At 45.1% G+C, this 18569-nt stretch overlaps 1 long non-coding RNA gene across 1 annotated transcript in view; it reads right to left on the bottom strand.

The window, feature by feature from the left end:
- LOC115079814 overlaps positions 1-4181 on the bottom strand; it is a 28991-nt gene extending 24810 nt beyond the window's left edge. The window contains exon 1 of the long non-coding RNA XR_003853388.1: positions 3973-4181. This is a non-coding gene — a long non-coding RNA (uncharacterized LOC115079814). The remainder of the gene's footprint in view (positions 1-3972) is intronic.
- Positions 4182-18569: the final 14388 nt, after the last annotated feature.

The raw sequence follows: 18569 nt of genomic DNA, 5'->3' as shown, positions 1-18569 counted from the left end.
AGGAAGAACTGTTCTGGCAGCTGGTAACAGAACTGGTACAGAAACTTGCTGAGCAGACTAGATGGCCCATTTTGTCTTTTTCTGCTGTCAGAAAAGGGTGCAATACTGGATATGGTACTTATCATTAGGGAGATTGCTTCTGAGGTCATACCAGGGGAATACCTGGGATTCAGTGATCACGAGGGGTGTGGTTCCATATTAGAACACAGGCAGTGATTATTTATTCAAAGACGAGAGTCCTAGATTTCAGGAAAACTAATGTTATTAAGATAGAGGAGTACTTCAAGAAGTCATTAACTGAATGGCATAAATGTTGTAGCTGGTAGGGTTTAGGGATACCCTCTTTAGAACAGGGCAGGACCACGAGGCAGGAGCTGGATCTGTCTTCTGTCTAGCCAGACCCTCCCCGGTAGGTTGAGTCTTTGGGTTCTGGGGGCCAGTAGGTCTTGTGTACACCCGCTGAACATGACAGTGAAGACTGAGTTGGTCTTCTTCTTAGCCAGCCCCCTTTTCTGCAGGTTGGGCCCTTGGGTTCTGGGGGCCAGTAGGACTTAGCTGGAACAGGCAAGGCCAAACTGGAGGCTGAGGCAAGACTGGAGACAGAGGTTGGATGCTGGATTGGAGATAGAGACTGGATGTCCAGAATGGAGATAGAGGCTGGATGCCAAGGAAGTAAAAGCTGTAGCAAGGGCTGGATATAAGATAATACAGGGCTGCAGGCAAGGGCTGGATATAAGGACTGGACCAAGCCAGGACAGGACAGAAGAAGACATAGACAAGACATGACAGATAACACAGAAGGCCCAAAGGCTATGGAGATAGGCAGGAAGCCCAAAGGCCACAGGGCTAGGCAAGGCAAGGAGCATGATGGCACCTAGGCCACAAGGCAAGGGAGATAGCAAGAAGGCCCTTAGGCTACAAGGCAAGGTGGAGAGTGAGAAGGCCCTTAGGCCTTAAAGCAAGGCAGAGAGCAAGAAGGCCCTAAGGCCACAAGACAAGGCAAGGAAAGACAAGAAGGCCTATAGGCCACAGAGTGAGGAACAGAGGCCAGGAGAAAGAGCCAAGAGTAACTCAATGAACCAGCGAGGAGATTCTGGCAAAGCAAGACTAAACAGAGTTGGGGCTGGGTGTGATGCAGGAGGAAGGAGGAGCCTGGCAAGTTCTGGAAGCCAAGCCTGCTGAGGACTCCTAGTGAAGAGAAGGCTTCACCACAGGCTGATTCAGGTTGGTTCTGATGGCTGAGATCAGAGTATGTAAGAGCCCTCTGCTGGTGGGGAGGTGTCAAAGCAGGAGGCAGCAGGGTAGGATGAGGCCGTGTAGCAGGGTAAATCTTAACACAATCTAGGGTAAGTAGAAGAGTAGTGGGCAAAACTGTAAAGAGATACTGTAAGAGCAACAAACCTTTCTGTTAGGAAAGTAAATAAAGGTAAGATGAAAGATGTCAATGTGGTTTGCTAAAGAAGAGGCTGAAAAAGAAAGGGAAAAAAGACACCATTCATAAACCACAAGAGATCTCAGAAAGAGGAAGATAGGCAATAATATCTGGATGACCTAAGAGAAGCTGGAAAAAGTAATCAGGAGAGCGAAGATGGAAATAGAAAAAAAATAGCTAATACGGTACAAGAGAGGGGCATTTTTTTGATTTGTTAGTGATAGAAGGAAGTGCAACAAATGGACTGTGTAAGAGTCAAAGGTGAAAGAGGGAATATGTAGAGGCTGACGAGAAACAAGTGGAATTGCTTAATAAATATTTCTGTTCAGTGTTCACCAAGGAAGGGCTTGGAATAGGACCACAGAAAAGTGCCACAGACAGGCATGGAAGTGACGTACAACTCAAACAATTTTCAGAAGACTGAGTTCAAAAGCAGCTAGCAAAACCAAAAACAGATAAAGCAGTGGGGTCAGATGAGGTACATCCCAGGGTGTTAAGGGACATTAGAGACGTTCTGGCTGCTTCTTTAGAGCTGGGGGTAGTTCTGGAGGACTGGAGAGGGGCAGATGTGGTTCCTTTTCATAGAAGTGCAGGCTGGGATGTACAGGTCAGCTAGTGTGACCTTTGTGGTGAGTAAATGAATGGAATGGAGAGGACAGTGCAGCTTCAGGAATTCACTGGATTGGAAGAGCCGAAGCAGCAAGGTTCTGTCGGATGAATCTGATCAATTTCTTTCATTCGGTGACTAGAAAATGTGATTGGGGAAAGAATGAGATCTAGTACAGCTGGATTTCAGCAAGGCCTTTCATGCAGTTATGATAGATGACTTATAAACAAACTGAGCACCGGGCCATAAAGTGACTGATGACAGGGTTTCCATGCTGGCAGGATGAAGACCCGCATGGTGGCACAGTGTGTGGTGGGGGAAAGAGAGCGAGAGGGCATGGAAAGTTGGCGGGTATATGCGACAGGAAAGGAAGGGAAGAAAAGAGGAAATTACGAGTGAGAGACTCAGGAAGGAAATGGAAAGGCAGGAGAGGGGAATCAGAAGAAAAGGGAGGGGGGTAAGGGTACGGGAAAGAGGAAAGATGTTTGGGGGTAATGGGGGTCAGAGAGAGTGCATCGCACAAAAGTCCTTGCCATTAACCCATCTTCCCCTCCTCCAGGGTGCAGATGATTGGGAAGAGCGGGAAGCTTGACAGCTTCCTGGAAATATTATCACTGACACTGTCTGCCCTTGCCTCGCCCCCTTCCCTGGCATTTCAAATCAAAACTCCAAAGGAGATCCTCCCCCCAGCTCAGTAAAACTCTTCAAGGGGATGCCTGGGGTGGGATGTGAAATGCCAGACTGCAGATTGCCTTCAGCCACCCCTGTCCGGAGGGCAGCCTCTAAAATAGTCAACAGCCTTTGCAATAAAACATACGGGGACAGACTTACAGAGCTAAATATGTATATCCTGGAGAAAAGAAGGGAAAGGGAAGATGTGATAGAGATATTTAAATAAAAGTACAGGTGGCAGGCCTCTTTCAAAGGAAATCAGATGAGGATGAAGGAGGTAGACTACAGAAAGCATGGTGGATGCATGCACGGAGTAGAGCTGGAGGCGACGGGGCCGTATCACAGCTCATGAAAACATGGCCCAAGCACAGAAGATCTCTGATGGAGAGGAAGGCACTGCAAATCTGAGCAGGCTACGTGGAGGGGCCGTATGTTCTTTACCTGCCGTCATGTTCTGTGTTTCTCTGAATATTAGCGATGGACCCCGGGTACAGGTTTTTACCAGTTGCTCACCCTCTTTCATGTGTACAGCACTCTATTACAAACCAAGCTCCAGCCGCGCCCTATCACATATAGAAGAACAATAGTACTCTGCAATATAGGTCACCCAGGTTCATAACATATTAGATGCGTCTGCATTTTTCTTTCCACTGAATGCAAGGGAAATTTTGTGTTTATTTCATTAAAGAAAATAAGTGCCGAAGGCATTTTCACAAAGTATGTGCACAGGTTTCACTGCAGGAAATCCAAACCTGTCCAGCTTGTCGTAGTCCTCCTACAGAAAAACCACAAGACTTCAGCAAAGAGTCAGTGAAACCACAGTCATCAGTTTTTTAGCTTGAGATTGTTATGACTGAGGGATGCTATTTGTTTCACCGATGCATTTGTTCAGGTAATATTCCCATGCTAGGCTTAAAATACAGTACAGCTGACAGACTACATTAAGCACTAATACCAAATAGATTATCTAGTTAGGCAATGTATATAGATTTCTTGGTTCTTTATCCGCAAAACAATATATTACTTTCTCTAAAAAATGTTTTAAATATTTTAAGAACCATGTGACTTCATCCCTGTAAATATGGTTTGATACTTGACTAGCAAAGCCTGAACAGTGTCATTAACTTCGTTACAATCATACGTCTCATATGTGGATCTTTTTTCAAAACTTTATGCTCAAAAAATCAGTGACTTAAAACAGACAATATATAGTCCCTCATAGTCTCGTGTAAAAAAAAAACATTCCAGCAAAAACACTTACCTTCATCCATTGATTCATTAGGTCATCTTTTCTTCTCAAAACTGTTCCCAGATTACTTATTGCCAAACTGCCCCAACACTGGCCATATTTCAAAGTTACGCTTCTGCCTCAGGGGAACTTCCTCATGCTGACGAGTTCTTTGCAACTGTTGAATCTTCATGTAAGACTTTATACTTCATTGAGAGACTGTTAACATAATGTTGGCCATGAAGAGCTGCCAGTGAGAAAAGATCATGTCCAAACTTCAGACATCATGCATTCGGTGTACAAAACAATCCTTCGTGTCTTTTCAGTTGAACAACATTATCAACAAGACAATGCATCTTTGCAATAGACATCATCACAGTGGCCCACATACATCGTGAAAAAAGGTTTCTCCTCGTCCAGGTTACTGAACATGAAAGAGTGCTAATATATCAGAAACACGAGAAGAAATTGAGATACCACTACCTTTGTAGTCCCAAAACCTTTTCCAAATCAGGTCATACTTACCATCTTGCCCCCTAAAAGGTGAATTCTAAAGGCGTGCCAACTCCACCCAGTGTGCGCCAACCAGATTATAAAAGCCGCCTGAGTACGCGCATATCTCCCGCTGCATGCACAAATGAAAAGTTCCAAAAAGGGGCGGGGATGGGTGTGGTCTGGGCGGGACATGGGCGTTTCTGGATTTCAACTTCAAATTAGGCGTGCACTGGGGACGTAACTTTACGTCTGCTATGGATGATGTGTAAATTATAAAATAAAGATAAATAGACAGATCGGTAGGGTTTTAAGGGTTGGGGCTAACAGGGGAGAAGGGAGGCAATTAAACCAGGAGGTTTGGAAGTTTTATCCCTTACTTGGGTGAACTGGGAACAAACTGAAAATTGGTAACGGCACTGGCACGCGTCTATTAAAATCTCCCCACTTACGCCTTAGAAGCAGCTTTGTGCACACAGGTGTGCGCCCACTTAAAATTGTGCACACAGGCAGCCTATTTTATAACATGCGTGCACTTACATGTGTATATTATAAAATGGGTGCGCAGACGTTTAAATGTTATCATCCCAGGGAATAAGTAAGCCTCTCAATCAAGGCTATTTCAACCAATTGGTTTTCCCAGTGTGGTATCACAGGAACCCCGCTTCCAAAATGTTGCTACTATGAAATGGGTTGCATGGATACAGTGATTGGCTAACTAGACTGACCTCTTTGTCAGAGAACCCTCCGAGTCCCTTCACAAGCCCAACAAACCCAGGGTAGGAGTCAAAGAAAAATCCTTCTTAATAATACTCTGAATAGTAGTTTCAACAGCCGACCAGAATGAATTTAATGTAGGATACATCCACCACATAGGCAAATATGACCCATGCATATGGCACATTTAAAAAACCTGCTGGGGTTTGGGTGCCAGCTGGATTTGTGATTTTTGTTTTTGATAACCTCGAGTTTGGGAAGGTTGGCTTTTGCCAAGGTGGCTGATATGGCTACCGATATTGTTGGTATGGTCAGTAAGACCTCTTTGGGTAAAAATATATTTTATACTGGGGATAGTATTGCTTTGTGTAGCCTGCGGATCCTCCCCCATGGACTGGGATTGGACTGCAACATTTTGTTCTTTTATTTGCAATACTGTTTCTCACAGTTTTTCCCCAAAAAGGCTATCCCAAGAATCTCAAGAATTTTTAGTATTTGCATGACCTCAGCTCGAGGGTTGGGGGTCCTTCCTTACTTCTACCATAAGAGAAGTTCCCATTTTGTCCACGAAATGGGAGAAGGTCAAATCCTTTGATGGCGACAAATGTGGAGAGACAATATGGCTGCCTACTGAGAGCACGGTAAACATTCGGCTCTTACCTTTTTCAATTTTCCTCAGTGAAACTCTGCTTTATGTTGACGGAGAATGCCTCATACAAAGTGTAAGGCAAAGCTGAAGAGCCTGCCTGTTGCCTTAACAATAGAAACCTCGCAAAGAAGTATTACCGAGTGTTTTGGCTTACCTCCTGCTACGGCCATTGAGAGGACTGCTGACGGGCAGGGACAGGAGCAGGTCTCTCCCATCCAGGTCAACAAAATATCACTACATCCCAGGGCGCTGGAAACACCATCACCACCGGGAACTGGTCTGTTGAGACCAGGGAACATATCGGAGGAACTCCTGGGACCTGCTTGTGAACCAGAAGCTCAGTGGGAGGCGATGAAGGAGCCGGAGCTCCATGCAGAGAAGGGAATTGAACAGCAGGGAAAACTGGCAGACCTAAAGCAAGGGTCGGCTGGAAATGCTGTTAAAATCCCCTTCGAAGTCAGAACACCAACTGCTGAGGACCTAGGCCAGAAAATCCAGCATGACCAGGGAGCAAAGCCCAAGGTCAGTAAAAACATAATTATTAAACCCACGATAATTACTTTGGACACTATATGGAACGTAATCGTGAAATTAGATGCTTCTATAACTTCATTAAAAGAAGCTGTGGTGGAGACAAACAAATCTTTAAAAGATAATACTGATAAAGTGAAAGAACAAGAAAAGAAAATATTGAGTATGGATGACCGATTGAATAAAGTAGAGAAGATACAACAGTATCAAAGTCAAACAGAAGGAGAAATGTTGAAAAAAATTGAAAATCTAGAGAACACAGTACGTGCAATGAATTTAAGAGTACTCAATTTTCCTGTGATGGACCAATTATCACCAGTGGAATTATTTAAAGAATTAATGACGCATACTCTTAAAATACCATCAACTTGCCTTCCAGTTATTGTCAAGGCGTATTATCTTGGGGCAAAAAAAGACCTTAGAAGTAAGCAAGAAAAGCCAGAAGAACAAAATCCCACAGACTTAGCTCCACTGAATATCTCCGAAATACTACAAAGCTCTACGGATTTAGAAGTAAAAAAGAGGGAAACACTCTTGATAACTTTTGCCTTTATTTCTGAAAGAGATAATATAATGCAATTCTTTTTTCGATCGAGACTATCTACATTCTATGGACAAAAGGTATGGGTGTATCCTGACCTTGCAAGGAGTACGCAATTGCGGAGAAGGAAATTTATTGCTCTTAGGCAGGATTTGTTATCGAAGGGGGATAGTTTTACCTTGAAATATCCATGCAGATGTATGGTAAATTATATGAATGAAAAATATGTTTTTACAGACCCGGAACAACTAAAGGGGCTTTTGGGAACAACAGTACAAATCTCTGATAATTAAAATGCAGGGGGTCCAGTATTTTCTTGTTGAAATATGATTGTATTTGATTGCTCCATTTTCTTAATGTCTCTCCCCCAAGTTTCCTACATGAATGGGGTTAGGTTAACTTTAGATTTGTAGTGAAAGTTTACTATATGCTATATGCTATTCTTTTTTCAGTAACCTCATGTTTCCTAATGCAAGAAAGATTCTTGTTAATTTGTTTAATGTGCAATAAAAATAAAATTAAAAAAAAAAATCCTTTGGTGGAGAGGAAAGGTCCAGTCGCTCATCTGGCGGGTCAGATGGTATTCCCGTGGAACTACTTGAGGACTCCCCTGGAGAAGGGAGGACTGGACTCTCTGACTGCGGCATCAGCATTAGGTCCCTCTTCATCCTCCTGTGAAGGGGATAAAGGAGGCACTGCCGTCTCTGTACTAGCTGGCTTGATGGGGTATGCCAGTGGAAAAACTGGTGATGGAACCTGTAGAAATAGTGATGAGAAGAAACTGCACACAATATCTGTGATTTGGTCTACTGCTTGCTGCGATCATAGACTCTGGCACCAATACCTGTTCTTGGCCTACTGCAATTGTAAATGGTAGAAGGGAACACACTGGTTCAGGCGTTTGGAGTCGAAGGCCCTGATGCCACATGCTAAAAATGAACTGGGACCTCCCATGGGTAAATAAAAGGATGTTGCGCAGGAGGAATAAATCCCTCGAGGAAATCATAGAGAGTGGAGTTCCCTACCCATAAGTTATAGGCCGGATGATTTGAAGGACCTGGCAGAAGTGGTGGGCAGTCCTCACCTCGGGGTTATGGCACTAAAGACTCTGATGGCGTTCAGGACCTGTGTACCCCTGGTGGTGTGTCCCGGTGGGAATGTAATGTTTTTTCTGTAGATGCAATATCCTTAACAGGTTTCAGTCCAATCATAGTCTTTTTCCTTTGCCTGCATTGTTGTATTGTTGCGTGTCCCGGCCGCGGCAGGCCCGCGTCCTGCCCTACTCAGCCCCAGCGCCCGGGTCCCGGTCCTGGCCTTCCTCACTGGCAGCGGGAGGCAGCCGCTTCCATGTCCGCGCTCCTACTTCTTCCCCAGGTTCCTCCGGCTGTTCCTCGGCCTCCTCCGGTCCCAGTTGGGTCTCTCCACGTGTGCATGGGGGAGATGCTGCCACCTCGTAATCTCAGTCATTACCTTAAGCGCGCACGCCTCTCCTGACTTTAAATGGGCTGCAGCGGGAAACCTTCCTGTGGCCCTGGATGATGACATCGCCGGGTCCTGCTATTTAAGATGGGCCCCGCCACTTGGTCCTTGCCTTGGCAACAGGTCTCCACGCCATGGGTAGTGCCAATTCCACCTCGGGCCAAGGGTCCACCTCCGCAACATGCATTCTCCTGTTCTGCTCTTTTGCACCATGTGCCTTGCTCAACTCGGCTCCTACATCGTATCTGCTTGTTGTGTTGTGTGTGTCAACTTGTGTGTGTCGTGCGCCATTGCATATTGATCACACGTGAAACAGTTTCTTTTGCTCTGTCCTTGGCGTGTAGTGCACCAGACAGTGAATGCATTGACCGCTTATGTTTCAGCGCGGATACTTGTTCAGCCAGTGCTGAAGGGGTTGACAACAACACCTTCGCCGTGTGCGCCATCCCCACTGAGACGGCCAGCTCTCCACTTTCTTTAATTCCTTTCACCGTCTGAGGGAAGCACTCCTACCTTCCTGACCCATATCCATAGAAGTATTTTCCAAAGGGGAAGCAGAAGAAACTTGCCACAGGAGAAGAAGACGCACCTTCTATCCAGAGTCATTCTATTTTTTCAGCCCTTTGCCTCTGGGCCCTAGGTGATATTCCACCATAGTCATGGAAGTCCTGGTCGGGGCCTAATGACAAGCAGTGGTAATCATGACCATAAGTCACCGACATAATGTGATCACAGGAGCAGTATTTGAAATCAGAGTCTTCATTCTGGGCCACTGAAGCACTGAAAAGTGGTGTTTTGGAAATGCTTATGCAAAATAAGAATCAAATCTTGGGAGAGACAGTGTTTGGCGTCCTTTTAGAGCCCAGACAAAGACAGACCGAGGAGACTTCGAACTATGCATGCCCAGTAGAGCTAAAAACTCTACAAGCTTTGAGAGACAGCTCTGCCTAGTGCCGCTTGATGACATCATCCTTACAGCATGACTAATTCACACTGCTTATCGACAGGAAAAAAATTGTTTTTCCTCTGCATACATATCACTTATCTGTTTTAAAGAAATGCACCATCAACTTTTAAAATGTCTTTGTATCAAAATGTTCCTTTCCTTTCCTGTCTGCCACTGAGTCTGGTGATGCATCTCCTGAAATTCCTCCTCACTTAAGTCATATGTCTCTTCCTCCTCCTCCTTCTCTTCATCATTGGGCCCTGTATGTTGAGCATCATGTCCCTTTGGAGCAGGCAGGCCTCGAGTTTTGGCCAGGTTATGGAGTATACAGCAGACTAGAAAGATGTCACAGACATTTGTTGGGTTGTAGAGAAGACATCCTCCTGATCTGTCCAAGCAGTGGAAATGTGTTTTGAATAGGCCAAAGGTTTTCTCATTGACTGCTATGGTCTGTCTGTGGACCCTGTTGTAGCAGATGTCTGACACCCCCCCCCAGTAAGCCCCAGTGACACATACTCCCCCCCCCCCGTGGATGTGCGTGCGGATGTGTGTCTGACACCCTCCCCCAGTAAGCCCCAGTCAGCCCATGACACTTATACACACATCCTCAGTGGATGTGTCTGTGGACCCTGTTATAGCAGACGTCTGACACCCCCCCCCCCCCCAGGTAGCCAAAGTGACCCTTCCCCAGTTAGCCCCATTTAGCCTCAGTGTCACCCCCCCCCCCCCAGTTAGCCCTAATGAGGCCCAGTGACCAAACATACATCCTCATCTAGCCCCAGTATGTCCTAGTGACACCCCGTTCCCCAGAAATGCTGTACCATCCAATGAAATGTTCCCCCAAGGAATGGTAGCCTACCTTGGATGAGACAGAGGGACAGACCTGCTAAAGAAAATGACAAGAGACATCAAACAAACTTATGGGCAAGGACACATACTCTTTCCACTCACTGGGAGAAGCCAGCACACCAAAAAAGATAATGAAATTTTGAATTTGGCACTTTAAATAGCAGGTGTAAAAACATTTGTGCATTCCTGATGACATCTATTTATTTATTTATTTATTTATCGAGTCTTATATACCATCATTCGATTTCGCCATCATAACGGTTTACAAAAAATATGAAGGTTTATAAAGTTAATTCATAGCAGTGATTGCATGGACATCCTCAAATCCCAAATAAACTCACTTTATTCATGCATACTTTCCTGCATGAACACGAGAGTATGGGCATACTTATCCTGCTTTAAAAATTGATTATTTGTGCATACACCAAACATAAACGTCTAAAAGGCTTTTTTTTACACGCACAAACCCTTTGAAAAATTACTCCTAAGGTAACAGAATGAATGGCCAAATACCAATCACACTGCTTTTCTAGAGGCAAACTAATGGCATCACAGAAGCATGACAACTTCACCAATCACAAAACGCAACATTTCAAAACTCAACATTTCAATACATATGTCCAACAACCAAAATCCATCCTACTCTTTGAAATGAACAACCAATCATAGTTCTACAGAACGGACCTTTAAATCATCACTTGATTGTAAAGCTAACCAACTGCATCCTTTGAAGAAACATAGCTGTAGAAAAACAGGATATGCAAACAAACAATAGTAGCAAGATTCAAAACATTCAACCAATCACAGCACTAAGAATAGACCTTTAACTCTTCACATGTTTGTAAGCACCCAATCATATAGAAAAATGTAATGATATTCACCACACTTGAAAAAAATACAAAAAATAGATGAGTGAAATGAAAACATCTATAGACGTTATGAGCTTTCATGAACATGAAAGCTCATAACAAGGACCCCCAATAAATCTTAAGATTCATACCACATAGGATGACTAAATTTAAAGAAAAAATCCAGTATTATTCGGCTTGCAGCAAATGAATATTCATGTTGCCACCCCGAAGATAGCAATCATTTCTGCAACACAAAAAAACCCAAAGATCTTCCCTCTTGAGTCTAGCAGCATATAAATAAAAAAATGCTGGGTCAGAGGAGCCTCTATACTGTTGCATTTGGTGGTTCGTGGGCTAACCCCGTGGACTGCCTCACTCACTTCCTGCCAGGATGCCCAGTGGTGTAGCTTGCCGCCAATGTTTCTACATGGCGAGAGGCCGCTGGTCCAAAACCACCAGGTCTCAGGACCCTGCCACTGTCTTCTTTGTGGCTGAAGCCACTACTAACTCCTGCCCGGTGCCGACCTCTTAGGTGTACGCGTGCGCCTCAGGTTAAAATTTAAAGGGACTGCAGAGAAACAACCCTGCAGCCCCTATTGATGACATCAGCCCGTTAAGGCCTATAAAAAGCCTCTAAACCTTGACTTCCTTGCCTCAGCAATAGGTTGACTTCTCCGAAGTGTGCACTGCCTCAGTGTGCCTGTTCCCAGCTCTTCGTTCCTGCATTCCTGTCCTTTTTTCTGTCCTCCAATCCTTGTTCCTAGGTTCCAAAAATGTTATATTGGTTTCCTCTGCATATAGTTACCTGGAATACTTCCACTATTTACCTTTTGTCATACTAAATATTATTAGCCAATATTTGCACTATTCTGCTATACGGTCTCACCAGCATATTTGTTATTCTGAAATTTGTCTTTCTGAATACTGTACATGAAATACTCCCACTGTTTATTTATTTTATTTATTTATTTATTTAATTTTATATACCGGCAACCGTTTGCACATCGTGCCGGTTTACAAGTAACTTACAACAAAAGATATATAGGCGTAGCCTTTACAGAGAACGGTTATGTTTATGTCATAAAAATGTTGTTAGACATATTTTTGCTTGATCAGTTGTTATACTCTTACACCAGCATAATGCATTTCTGAAAGGTTATAAGTATTCCTGCAACATGTTGGTGACTTGACTTTCAGGGCCAAAAATAACCCACAACACTGAAATCCAATAACTGGAGAAGTCTACAAAACTGTACTGAAAGGCGAATGTCTGTCCCAGTTCCAGCTTTCATATGGAAAGCAGCAGGTTTTCCTCAAGGACTTTTCTGTGCTTTTTTTTCCATTCGCTGTCCCCTCCATCCCGACAAGTGCCCCAGTCCCCACCGATGACCGGAGGAGAACACCAGTGGGCTGAGAACCAGGGAAGCCAGGGTTTCAGTTCCACTGCTGATCTTTGTAACCTTGGGCAAGTCACTTCACCCTCTATTGCCTCAGGTACAAACTTACACTCTGATACAGTAAAGTGTGATCAGCTGAGCGCACTGACGTGCGTCCACAACCCTATACCATAAGAGGTTTATTGTGTCCAAAATGCGCGACCACCCCACCTGAAAACTAATAGCGCTCAACACATGCAAATACATGTTGATGAGGCTATTAGCTATTTGCCCCAAATACAAAAAAAAATGTACATCTGATCCGTATATTTGTAAGCTCAGAAATTAACGCCGGCCCAGAGCAGGTATTAATTTCTGAGCAGCCCAAAAAAGTGTACAGAAAAGCAGAAAAAATATTGCCTTTCTGTACATCCTCCGACCTAATATCGTGGTGACATTAAGTCAGTTCTTGTCTCATCTGTGGTCAGTCTTCAGTTCCTGTCTTATTTTTATTTATTTAAATCTTTATTATATCGACATTAATGTAGATATATCATATCGGTTCACATAGAACAGGGGTATTATAATATTATAAAGAAGGTTAAATTAATGTTTGTTACAATGTAAAGATAATATGACCGCAGTCACATTATCAAAAACGTTATCTTGTAAACCGACATGATACCCACGGGTGAATATCGGTATATAAAAATAAATAAATAAATAAATAAATTACATAGAACAGGGGTCAAGAGAACTAGGATAACGGAAGGCGTAGAAGGTAGAGTCTGGTTACACTTGATATAGCATATAACATAAACTTAACACAAACTTATAACATATAACATAACTGGCTGTTAGCTGTAATGGGGCTAAAATTAATGGGGGTAGGTGGGGAAAGGAGAAGGAAGGGGGAGGGAGGAAACTTAGATAAGCAATTAACACGTGAACGAAGGCGAAAAGTAGGTAACTAAGGGGGTCATTTATCAAAATGTGAAAATGTAGTTAATGCAAATAGGAGGAGTTAGGGCTGGGAAGAGCTATTGCTGTAACACTGATTTTAACTACACCTCTTTGGATTGGAGAGAGAGAGAGAGAGAGAGAGAGAGAGAGAGAGAGAGAGAGAGAGAGAGACTGGCCATAATGTCATGGCCCATAGGTAGGTATTTGTATCCCTATGGTAGGCCCACCTAGTAACTCGAGGTGGGGTTTAGGTAAGAGTGTAGGGGGTTAGGGGCCACTTTGACATTCTACCTGACACCTACGAACAGAACAGTGGTCTCTTGTGAAGATTTGCTGGCCTTCAGAGTGAGGAAACTCACTCCAAGATGAGATTTGGGCAATGTTCTCTCAACCTATCTTCACAAGAGATGCAGGAAATACAACAGGTCTGGCACTTATTGCAGAATCTGAAAATGGTACCACAATTTGTGCTAACTTAGCTCTTCACACAGGTAATTAGTACAAAATGCTATATTAGCATAAAACACACCCCTTTTGCTATCGCATGCGGTACTTACCACATTTTGATAAATCCACCCCTAAGGTAGCATATTGTAGTGATTTCTTCATGTCCTAGTCTTCTGTTCTTCAGCATTTCATTCTCCCACCTGTCTTGCCTTGTCTTCCTGCTTGCCTTCAGCTCTACCTGCCCTCAGATGGATCCTTCTGGTTTGACCTCTGCCTGGATACTGACTTTGCTTGATCTCTGCCTGCCACTGACCATTGCTCGTATTCTGACTGTGCTTGAACTCCGCCTGCCACTGACAACAGTACTGGCCTCTTCTCCACCTGCACTTGCCTGCGCTAGACCCTGGCCTGCAACTTCTTCCTCTGTTTGATCTTCACCTCTGCAGAGGCCCATGCCTAAGCCCAGCCAACCCCGGCACCTGAGACCTCAACCTAAAGGGAACATGGGCTGGTATTGGTGAAGCTCCAGTTGGACCTCTGCTTCCACCTGCCAGTGGCAGGGACCTGAAGGGTGTGCCAACTCTATCTCAGCCCAAGGGTCCACTTCTCAACAGATTGCTGAGGCCATGGACTCGGACCTGCCCACATTACAGGATAACCCTGGCCTAGCTCAGAAACCACAGGCCCAACAGGCAGCCTTGGAACTCATGGCCTTAGCAACTGACCGTCTCTCTGTGAAACTGGATGCACTGACTCTGCTCATTACTCTACTCCAACCAGTAGTGGCACCAGCACCACCTCCTGCTTCCCACCGATCAATGATCCAACTACCAGCTTCACCCCAGTATGCTGGGAAACTGAAACAATGCAGGGATTCCTTAATCAATGCTATATGCATTTCTCCCTCCAGGTGGCACTTTTTCCAGTTGACACAGTTAAAATGACCTATATTCTCTCCCTTTTAGTTGGTAAGGCCCTGGCCCGGGCCTCCTCATTATGGAAGCATGCGGATTCACTCCTCCAGGACCTGCAGCACTTCATTGCTGTCTTTATGACAATCTTTGATGAGCCTAGTCGGCTACCCATTATGGGTTCTTATCTCCTGCTCCTGCACCAAGACACCCGGCCCCTAGCTGAGTATGCGATCAAGTTCCGAACACTGGCCACTAAGCTGAATTGGCAGAAAGACAGCCTGCTTGCAATTTTTTTTAGAAGGGTTGTTGCCACTAATCAAATATGAGCTTGCTGCTCAAGAGATACCCACTTCTCTGGAGGTGCTAGTTGGTCTCACCAGAAAAACTGACAGGCGCCTCCAAAAGAGAGCTCGGGAGAAACACTCAGGACGTAAGGATGCTCTTTGGATGCCACCCTTTTAATATCCACTCTCAGTTGACTCAACTACACCGGCTTTCCTCCCACAAGAGGAACCCATGCAATTGGGCCAATGCCACCGCTCTTCTGAGGAGAGGACCTGACACAGAAAACTGGGCCTATGTTTATATTGTGCTGCCTGGGGTCATGTCTTAGCCCAAAACCCCTTAAGGAAGGGAAATGTATCATGCCTAGTGACATCCAAGCAATTGACCTTAGGTCTAGTTACCCCAGCTTCCCAGTTTCACTTGTCGGTTTTCTTAAAACAACCCCCTTCAGTGGGTTCCGGCACCAGGGATAATTTTATGCAACAGGAGCTCGTTGACCAGTTCTGGATCACCACGATTCCCCTGACCCCACCATTGGTGCTTTCATCTGTCCATGGAGACCCCCTTCCGGGACTGGTAACTTGCACTACCGTACCACTCATTTTAAGAGTAGGAAGCATGTATGCGGAAGACATCAGTTTCCATGTCTTGCCAAGAGCCGTCATCCTTGGCCTGCCATGTCTGTGGAAATACCCGTCACAATTTGACTGGTCCATGGCAGAACTCACCCAGAAGATCCCAGGGTAGATAGGATCCTGTTTAAGACCTGAAGACTCATCCTGTGCAATGGTCATGGCCTCCATTCTTCCAAGGATCCCAACCTCAGATGGGATGTTCCAGAAGATGCAAACAGCTTCACAACATCTCTAGAATACCTTCAGTCTACGAACAATTGTGAGAGCAGTTGGACCACGAGCGGTCTGAATGGGAAAATTGTAACAGGAACACATGCATGTTAAGAAGGAACTTGAGACCTATATCCAAGACAAAGATGAAAAAAATACAAATTTTGTGTTCCTGACTTTGGCAGGAAAAAGAGAGGAACATTACACTTCTGTTCAGTCCAGATCCAGAAGAGGAGCTAGCAGTCTCCGCGGACATGATGGGGACTGTTCTCCAGAAAGACAATCTAGAAGAGACCCCATCTCCACTTGGGGCTCCGCTTCTGTCCCTGGAATTGAATGAACTAGGAAGAAAACCAATTGTTTGGTGGTAGAAGCTATCTCCCGAGCCAAGAAGACTATAAGGATCCGAATGGTTCTTCATGGCTGGTACCCCAGTAAACTCTGGGCCGCTGAAGGTGGGCTCAAGAGGAGGGGGACTGTTGTATTTGACGGTTCACAGGCTAACCTCGCATACCATCGCGCTCACCTCCTGCCAAGACCCCCAATGGCATTTCTTGCTGCTGACGTTTTTACACAGCAGTAGGCCGCTAGTCCAAAATTGCCAGGCTTCCAGATGCTGCCACTATCTTCTTTGTGGCTGATGCTGCTACTAACTCCTGCCCAGAGCTGACGTCCTTAGGCGTGCGCACGTACCTCAGGTTAAATTTTAAAAAGATTGCAGAGTAGAATCCCACAGCCCTTATTGATGACATCAGTCAGCTAAGGCCTAAAAAAAGGCTTCTAAACCTTGGCTTCCTCACCTCGGCAATAGGTTGACTTCTCCGAAGTGTGCATTCCTCAATGTTCCTGTTCCCAGCTCTTCGTTCCTGTGGTCCAGTTCTTGATCCTTTGTCCAATCCTTGTTCCTGGGTTCCTAGTCTTGTCTTCAGTTCTCGTCGTCTCACCTGTGGTCAGTCTTTAGTTCCTGTATTCCTCAGGATCATGGTCTTCTTTTCTTTAGCATTCCATCCTGCCTGCCTTCAGCTCTACCTGCCCTTGGACAGAACCTTCTGGTTTGACCTCTGCTTGGATATTGGCTTCGCTTGACATCCGCTTGCCACTGATCATGTCCCGGACCTCTTCTCCACCTGCTCTTGCCTGTGCTGCAACTCCTTCCTCTTGTCAGATCTTCACCTCCGCAGAGGCCTGCACCTAAGTCCATCTGGCCCTGGCACCCATGGCTCAACCAGGGAACGTCGGTTGGTATTGGTGAAGCTCAATTTGGGCCTCTGCTTCCACCTGCTCCACCTGCCAGTGGTGGGGACCTGCAGGCTTCCTCCCTGCAGATTGCGTCAACTCCACCTCGGTCCAAGAGTCCACTTCCGCAATACGCATGACATACAATGACTACTATGATGCTCTATAATCCATGTTTTCAGAGCCCATAAAGTATTTCATGCATAAATCAAAGAGCAAGGGCACAATATAAAAGAAATCACACAACTACCGCTACATATAGTAGAGGATCTTAAGAAATACCATTTCTTAGACTGAAGATGATCAAAATAAGTTAATGTGGCTGAATGTACACATACACTGCACCCATAGCAGGGAAAATGTCCAGTCCCACTATTCAAACAGGATATTGAGTATATAGGATGACACAAAAAAATTCCATACATTTTTTGCATGCTTAAAGGCAAACAAAGGAGGTTTGCTAAGCTCTGGATGATACTGAAGAAAGGACCAATGTGTTCTAATAATATCTGTACTGTCTTGGTAGATCTAGAATATGGACATGCATACACCATTTTACTTGTGTATGTAGAAGATTTCTTTTGTAACAGTAAGACAAGATTAATGAAAAGGGCTCTTTCATAAGCTCTTCTAATCACTTTTATAGGATAGTCATGATCAAAAAATCATTCAAGTTCTTGTATTTTAAATTCATTCAAAAAGGTACTGTTGCGTCCGTCAGGCTCACATGCCTCACCTTTCTCTCAGCTTTCTCCACTAGCCTCGGGAGAATGGCATCCGTGGCGTCTCCCTGCCACACCCTCCGGCTTCCCCGGAGTGGCTCTGGTGCAGCGATCAGCCATCTTGACCCGAAGTCTCCTAGGGCTCGCGTGCATGCGCGTCCCTACCTTTGTCGTAGTGTTGGTGCGAACCTCAGGGGCATCCCCCTCGAGTGACGTCACTGCTTCTGCATATTTAAGGTTGCCCATTTGCTGACTCTCACCGAGTTAGCAAGGATTGATATGCCCCGGTCTGAAACTACTCTGCCGCTCCAATCCACTGGAAGTTATCTTCACCCTTCGGGGTTCTCTAACCTGGGTACCCGCTCCTCGAGGGCCCTCTGCTTATTTACAGGTGCCTATCCTCTTACAGGTACTCACTCCTCGAGGGCCTGTGTGTCTTTCCTGGTGCCTGCTCCATTCTTCAACCTGCTAGAAATCCATCTATCAGCTACAGAGAGTGAGTACAACTTCTACCACTCTGTCTCTCATCAGTTCCTCGATACCTCTCTGCATCAGGCCCTACACCACCAATGCAGAAAGGTCTCTGCCGAGGACCACGGACTGCTAACACTTATCCTTTCTACTGCTCATTGGGATTCTCTCTACTCAGCTACGGGAGTGTGTTTAACATCTGCCAGTCTGTCTCTCCTACAGTGCCTTATTGGACATCTGCGTCGGGGCCTTACACCACCATTGTGGGATGGGTCTCTCTCGCCAAGGTTTACAGACTGCTACCAGCTAACCTGCT

This window comes from Rhinatrema bivittatum, chromosome 1 (genome assembly GCF_901001135.1).
Source record: "Rhinatrema bivittatum chromosome 1, aRhiBiv1.1, whole genome shotgun sequence".
Lineage (NCBI taxonomy): Eukaryota > Metazoa > Chordata > Amphibia > Gymnophiona > Rhinatrematidae > Rhinatrema > Rhinatrema bivittatum.
The sequence above is the reverse complement of the archived record's forward strand: the minus strand, read 5'-3'. Positions and strand labels throughout refer to the sequence as shown.